An 8,384-nucleotide genomic window follows, 5' to 3' on the forward strand; every position below is an offset into this window, starting at 1 on the left:
CTTTTCAGTCGATCTGCAATTTACCGATTAATCGGATGACGCCAAACATCCAAGGGCAAGGAATTCGAATCCACGAATCCACGAATCCACTTCAACTTGTCTTTCTCAACACTTGAGAAAGAGCGAGAAAAATGGGAAAAAAATGTGACGTCTCGACCAAATTATCCTCATTGGCCTTTCCTGACAGCTCTATGTAGTTCACTTATGACGATCCCATTGACAATCTCATTTCATGGGCTTCATCTATCAGCGGGGAATCTTGAGGAGCTTCCAGACCAATATCACCGGTGGACAGGGCCAGGATTGCCCAATACAGTTCTGTGATGGAATGAGGTGTGTGTTTTTTTCCGTCTCGCTCGAAGATGATGCATCATTTGGCCCCCTTCCCGATCGTTCAGCTCTCAAGTCTCATTGGACCTGTATCCGTCAATTTGGACTCATTTGGCCCATCTGGTTTCTTGTCACAAGCCATTACGGTTGGAAAATTTGCAATCATCCTCACTGACCAGGCTTAAAGAGGATGACTATTTCATTATCCCAGGGCTTGGCGTGGCCTTGAAATAGATGTTGATAGACTTGGGAATGTTATGTTTATATTGGTATACAGGAAACGGCTCACTTGGAAAGACTTTGTGAACTTCACATGGTGATTTGGGTGGTGAATGGAGCTGGAATTCCTTAGTCTCGATCGCTTGAATTGTGTGTTCTTTTATTGTGTTTAGTGAGTGTCGAGAATCTCACGATGATTTGCATTTTCGAGGAAGGACAGAGTTATGCAACTTTGAAAGGGGTAAGTTGCATTGGAGTTTGGCGGTTAACAAAAAAAGAACCCTCTTTTGTGTTATAACGGTAACCGCAAAAAGTTTTCGTCGTCTTGTTCTTACGGACACATATTCTGTAGTTAATCCACCTTATGATGCCAATTATGATTCAACATGTCACTTACTAGTAAATGTTGTGGGAATGATTTGACAACAGTTTTAAAGGACCGTGACCTTAAGCACATTTTATGCCAAAAGAAAATTTGATGTAAGTACTTCTTTTCATTTATACACTGTGGCTATTGGACACCAAGTGGAAAAAAGCAAAGTGGGAAGTTCAAATAGTGTGGACATCGTCATTTTCAAGGTCAAAACTTCGGATGTTCATGTCAATGAAATTTTCCAAAATGATACTGCGATAAGCATACTGGGTAGCATAGTTAGACTCAATCACATTTCGAGACTTACTGCCGCCGTACAATGGGCCATATACATATATCTCGAGCCAATTTTCGCAATTTTCCATGTGGTGTCAATTTACCATCAAGAGTAACTTCTAGAAAATCAGATTACCCCGAAATCAGAAAGTTCGCTTTTTAGAGCAAAATGGGGCTAGCTTAGGGAATGTTTTATATATAGTTACAATAACACATTGAGAAAATATCCAGCCGGGAACTAATCAAATGAGTTTGCATGTCTAGCCTTTTATAACAGAAATAATCGCCGGAAAAGGGTCCAAAATGGTTTTGTTGATTTCATTGCTTATAACCCACTTGTCAAATTAGAAAATGCTTTGTTAAACCAAAGGGATTTTTTTAGGTCCAGTGTTTGCAGACTAAATTCCAAAAGCTTGAAGAGACAACCGTGTTTTGCTTTAGATCCATAAACGTTGTTTAAGGCCAAAAAGAATTTATTCTATTTACACCATAAATCGTTTGTATAAAAGTCAAACTTAAAAAAAATAATCCTAAATATATGAATATAATGCTTTGCAAAAGTCTCCTTCCTAATCCCACAAATAAAAAAACGGTCTTGCTGTGTATGGAAATTGCAAAAGCACAAAACGCATTGAAAAAATGCAAAAGTGGGTTATTCATACGGTTATCAATTCAAAAGATGATGCTCTCATAGAACCTCTCCATAAAAAATACAAAATCCTCAACCTAAATTATCTTTATAAAGTAAATTGTGACACGATCATCAGAAGACTAACCCAAGGACGTGGACCAACGTCTATGATACGCACAAGCTTCATTTACTATAAGGAACTATGCAGTAAAAAGAACCAACTTGAAGCAAAGGGTCCGGTATCTCAAATACTGTAAAGGAACTCTTAATTATATTGCCGCCAGTATTGCAATATATTAATAGTATAATAAATAGTACAATAAATTCAGTCCCAGTTTAAGCCGTTTAGATAAAAGTGTAAGGAAAAAATAATGCCATTAATAAAGCTGGTTGCTACATCCGCGAAATAGAACATAAAATGGCTAAAGTGCCATCCTTCACTCTACAAGCCCTGCAACCTTTTTATCAGTCTTTATTACCTCAAAGTTGAGCCATTAATAAGTGACCCACATTAGATCCATGGGCAAAACAGCTGCCCTTGGAGAGTCCCTTTAGATCCCAGATTAAAGTTGTAACTATTCAATTTACATGTGTTTCATCAACAAACCCAGACCAGCCTTTTGTTGGACACAGAGGAAGCAAGGCCAAGAGAGTGCACTGTGGGTAATCCAGGCAGACCACCTTTTGAATGGATGGATGATAGAGGCTGTAAGGGTATGGCTTCACTATGTAGAGGCGCTGCCTTCAATCAGCTGGGGGTACATTGTCCAATGGTTACCGATTCAGCTGTAGTAGAAAAACAGATGAAACTTATTTTTACCCTTCCTCCCTTTCTTCTTCGTTTGGTTCAAGAGTGCCTTAGAGTGATAAATTCGAACGCTTTGTGTGACCAAAACTTTATTAGTTATGAATTACAAGAAATTCATTCCCCTTTATCAGTATAAAACCCCGTGAAAAAGATTGAAGAAAAACAATGAAACGTATGAAGACAAAGGGAGCTGTATACTTTAACACCTATCATAGGCATTTGCGATCACCACGGCCCAGTCATATATGTCAAAAAAAAACAGTTTCAAGGGAAATAATTCTTATCAAAATGCTATGAACTGGATCAAATCAAAATCAAATCATTTGAAAAATAAATAAATTGCGTTTGAAATGTTAATCTTGGCAGCAACCAATTCCAAAATGTAGCCATGGAGTCTACATGGAGACACAACTGCAATAGAAAGCTTTTTGAAATCTCGTTGAAGATGCTTCAGCATTGCCGTAGGAGCTAATCGGGTGTATGAACGTGGAGATGGAAATGAATGTGCTCTCTCTCTCTCAGCGGACAAGCCTCTAACAGGGACCTGCCTCTGATTAGGAGGCAACATAATGCTGAAACGTCACTTAGCGAGGTTTTGTAGATTTTCAATATGCCCTTCTCTCCAGGCCTGATGGTCTCCATGATCTATCTGTCCAATGGAAACTGACCATTCCACTCCCACTTTGAAGCCAAGGTGCAGCAGTTCCACTCAAATCAGAAATTCCCATTGGGAACATGTAACTTAATTGGCTATCGATTGCACACAAGTTGAACTTGACAACTTGATCCCATTTGATTTAAGAACAAAAGCCTTGTCTTGGCTATTTTCATAGGGTGGGTCAACGGCTAAAAGAAGGTGGTTAATGGAGAGGGCATTTCTGGCTGAATGAGTCTTGCCAAAGTTCGGCCAAAGTTCGACTGACGAACAAGTAACTAGCAAGTTGTTAGATTTCAAAAAATATTTGTCAACTGAGAAATGAATGTGCTAAAACAACAAATTTGTGGAATCCGTCATCAATTCAGAACTCATCACAAGTTCTACTTCCACATTTAGCTTCTTTGCTCCTTTGTTTGTTATTATTGTCAGTTTCAATTCCACAGAGAGGAGACAGATAAAGTGGCTGACCTTGTTAAGGTCATTTTTCATATCAAATCATGAGCCTCTCGTAAATGAAGAATCTTGAACCGGAAACATCATTCAGACAGAACAAATTATCTCTTTTGCCAGTTCGTGCTACTATTTACGATAGGGTTTATGTGTCGGTAATAAAGTTCATAACTTTAGTCGTGATTGAAATCAAATGAGAATCCTAATGCTAGTTTCATTATTTATTGTAAAAGAAACAGCGCAGCAAGATTGATTCTTTCGCATTTTTAAAACGCACTGAAAGCCAAGATTGCTTTGAAGTAAGATTTATTCAAATTAGACATGGGCAAGAGGTTTCGAAAAGAGAGATGAATGACATCGTTGAGATACAAAAGGGCATTTTTTGGGCTCATTTACATTTACAAACACGCTTTAAAGACTTGCTGCAGATAGAAATTACTTATGTTGTACATGTAGTAAGATATTTACATAAATTAGTGTCCACCCGAATTCGTTAGTGGTCAATCGATTCCACGGCCAATCGATTCTCAGTTTGAGCTCATGGGTGTGTATAGAAAAGGGGTTGCTCCTTACAAATTACAATACTTTAAGCATGAATACATAACATATACATGTAATAATTCTCGAGGATTTCATTTTGTAATGCTTTCACCTAAATCTAGCGTACCTATCTATCACCAATTACATGAAGTACTCGGGCAATGTGGAGCCCTTTCCCTTAGATTGAAATGAACATGTTTTCTGGAATGGTTGCAATCGTGTCCCGGGAACGGTTCCATTTCGCCCCTGACATTTGGGTGAGAACTTCTTTGCTTTGACCCATTTTATGAAAGACAATGACGGGTCTGTTCACTAGCCCAGAAAAGGTTAACGAGATAGGAGCGAATCCGCATTGGAGATTGGACTTCATCATGAATTCATGATCCACGTTGTGGAACTTTTCAGATTATTCCAGACACTGTGGCGCGAATGTGGCGTACTTGAACCTTGATGGAAAGAAACTGTTGATTTTGGATACCCAATCATCTCGGAAGCAATGGGTTTGGTACCAGATGAGGAGAGTGAAGAGTCGAATTTGGAAATGGGTGGAAGATGTAACCTGGAACCAAAATGAGGATAGGAAATTGGAACATGGCACGACTTTGGGAACTGCGCCATTCTTTGTGTGAGCCCTCGAAGACTTCTTGAGAGTGACAGTCACACAAAAGAAAAACCATCAATGTCTGGATGCTTGTTGAAGAGCTCGCAAATAAATGCAATGCGATGGGGTACCAAAGTTGGAATAGGATAAATGGAACCTAGAGATGTCCAAATGAGACGGTTTTCGTGATGCTCAAAGGGAAAATTGCTTTCTTTCAAACTGCTTAATTTGATTGGCGATTTTGTCTCATAAATTCGATATGATTAAACTTGTTTTTTGAAAAGCTAAATGCCTTATAGAATCTTGGATTTTTTCAAGGTAGAATTAGGCAGAAAGTTGTGGTTGTTTCAACAACGGCAAGTTCCCAATGACTTGGTTCGTTTGCAAGTTGATTTCATCATTATTATATCACTTCATTGTAAAACTAGAATTTATTTAATATTTCAATAAAAGATGCATTCACAAACAAAATGAATGTAGTCAGTGATCATAGGAGTTCAAATTAAAAAAAAAAAGAAACAAACTGGCCTTCTCCTGTTTTCTGTTAAAAATGGGAAGTAAAAATTGAAGCCATTGCATACCTTTGATTTGTGGTTTTGTCTCAATGTTGTGCGCTTAAAGTTATGCTTTCAGATTGCAAAAACCGCGTTATTTGTACTATTTAAAAATTACCAAGCCATACGTGACTTCATTGGGACATTAGGTGCGAAATAAAATCCACATTAAACCATTAATCACTAAAAAACCTTAAGATATAATCTAATTTTATTTTCTCACCGGTGACATGCGTTTGTTGAAAATATCAACTGTTACAAAAAATATTCAGACCAAATGCTAAAACAAACATAGCTTACGAGGAAGTATCACCTTCCTCAAATCATTAGACTAGCTTGTGGGAATTCATTTTGGATTACGCAAGAACCTTCAAACCCCCAAATTCTCATGATTTGTCTTTAACTGTAGTGAAGGAAGTCCAGGAATCGGCATCTTACGTAACAGAGGATTTTGTATAGGTTTCAAATTCCAACCATCCAAACTTTGCGATATGCTACTCAAAGCACGCAAAATGGCTAATTAACCTTCCAATTGGCTCTAGTCCTCGCCATCCGCAATAATCGCAATGAGTCTTACCTTCCGGGACGTGCAAACTACTACATGACTGAGGGATGTTCACTCCTCAGGAGCCAAGCTGCGACTGGAGAGTCGTTGGCTCATTTGGAAAGGCCTCTACCCTCTCAGTCACCACCGTCACCATTAGGGCAAGAATCAACCGACCATTGGTTTGGGTGGTGAAGAGCACAGCTGATTGCCTGAAACCCTCCCCAACCGGTTGTGAACTCTCAAATACCATCGAATTGCATTGCATCGCTCTCCACCGACAATTGCCCTAACATCCTCCGTGGCCATCCAGGAATGCCAGAACAAAGTGGGGACGATCAAAGCGAGCTTTGCAACATTTGCCACCCTCTTATGTTGCCTACACAAAGAAATAGTCGGTGGCTATCTCTTCCCACAATGACTGTTGCGTAGTATAGTTTATTTTCCTGATCGGGGCCCTGAAAGAGCAAAGAACTCTAGCAAGGCAAGTCTACGCAACGTTGTTCAGCGTATTGTTCGGTTGAATGGTGAATGCCAGCCAGCACCCATCTATTCTCCATGCTCCATCCGCCCACCCTTACTCAGAGTTGAACGTACGTCAATCCAATTATGGTATGATGATTGCTGGTTTTGTTGAAGAAGAGCAACCACCACCGATCGTTCTGCCACTGTTTAGCGTGTCGTAATCGGCGCAGATCACCATCACACGTACGTCCTTGCAAGTACGTACGTGGCAATCTTGAAACTAACCCACCCTGCTTGAATGGTGGTGGTGACCTTCAATACTCGTTTTGATTGGAGAGCACTCAGAGAGGTTGATAGAGAACCTCAAATGGTTTTGTTTTTTAAACCTCTAACTTACATTTAGAGATATCGAAAGTTCAATGATAAATGTGGTTCCAAAAACAAAGAGCAAAGTTGCCCATGTTGCATCAATTTCGAAATTATTAGTGTAATGTTCTATATTTTCCCGCGTTATTGCTCCATCTAGTGATGAAATTTTAATGATACGATTGAAATGTATTATGAGTGAGCGGCAGTTTTCACGGAGAGCAAGTATTTCCTACTAAAAAGCTCCCTCTCCTCTAAGTATTTCTTTGACGAAGATTGCTTGTTGACAATTATTATTCTTTATGGTACTCCTCCTCACAATTGGATTCCAAACTCACCCATTTTATACACTGAGACCGAATTTCAATTTACTTAAACAAAATAAAAATCACATATGAATGCAGTTTTTGACATCATGGAAGCAAGATTGACGAGTTTGCTGTGACAAAAAAGTAGCCGTGTAGTTCATGTAAGTATATCAAATATTTTAGGACATATTTTTCAATAGCTTCGACTAGTTTTGTTTGCTTTCTTTAGGCTATCTGGGTATAACTGAGTTTATTGCGACATATTTGCACGTCAGTAGGACACAATTATTTTTCATACTGATGTTATTGTATATACAGGATCTCTGAATTGGATCTCGTTGCTGCCGCTTAGGGCGCTTTGTCCTCTACAGTTGGCTATAGTTTCCTAAAATATGTAAAAGTTTGGATGTTTGATTCATAGTTGCATTGGCTTGAGCCATCAAATTTCCACTATTGTTTAGCCCTTTTCAAATTAATTTTGTATCACTATTCAACAGATATTTTTCAAAATCTCGAACAGTGTCTCCTAAGGCCTTAACCAAAGTCAGAACTCAAAAAGAGTGGTCAAACATATTCAATGTGCACTTGAGTGCAAATTCAGTTATTTTTGAACAACACATGAATATGTCACCCTAAACACATTTGTGCATTTTAGTTTCTTAACGTCAAAAAGAGCCAAATATACGATTGGAATTTTTTGTAAGTAATTTCCATTATTGTCCAAGCGTGTTGAGAACTGTTGCGATTCGTTCATCCTTGAATCTGCATGAGAATTGCATGGTGCAGCTTTAACAATATCGCATTTTGACAAACAGGGACCAATTTGAACTTTATTCCAACTTTGAGGCTTCATTCTCTATTCTTGCCATTTACATTTTACACAAAGGGCTAGAAGAACCTCTTTGTTAAACCCATGACATATCATTGAAACTGTGCAATGCCCAAGCCAGAATCCATTGATATTTCAACCCTACAAACCCGAGGGTTCCCCTCTTCCATTGCAATATCTATTCTATACCGTAAGTCTTAGTCTCGACATCTCGCCTGTGCTTACGTAACCATGGTGCAACGACACAATAGAAAAGATTGCCGACCTTTTTCCACTTCTCTCCTTCAGGCTTCGAGTATTTCTTCAACTCAATTTAGGCTCCCGTTCATTCTTGTTTGGAAATTTCCCTACAGACTCATCTCATTCCATCCCATTTTGTTGCAGAGGCCTCCAAGAGGCCAATACCCCTAAGCCTGAAGATGTTGCAAAAAA

At 38.9% G+C, this 8,384-nt stretch overlaps 1 long non-coding RNA gene across 1 annotated transcript; it reads right to left on the bottom strand.

Moving 5' to 3' along the window:
• Positions 1–4,034: 4,034 nt before the first annotated feature.
• On the bottom strand, positions 4,035–6,437 carry LOC131879960 (uncharacterized). The gene is made up of 2 exons (XR_009373214.1): positions 6,018–6,437; positions 4,035–4,844 (listed from the first exon to the last, which is right to left on the bottom strand). It is a non-coding gene; the product is annotated as an uncharacterized LOC131879960 (long non-coding RNA).
• Between the last annotated feature and the right edge of the window lie 1,947 nt (positions 6,438–8,384).

The sequence above is a fragment of the Tigriopus californicus genome, chromosome 5, assembly GCF_007210705.1.
Source record: "Tigriopus californicus strain San Diego chromosome 5, Tcal_SD_v2.1, whole genome shotgun sequence".
NCBI lineage: Eukaryota > Metazoa > Arthropoda > Copepoda > Harpacticoida > Harpacticidae > Tigriopus > Tigriopus californicus.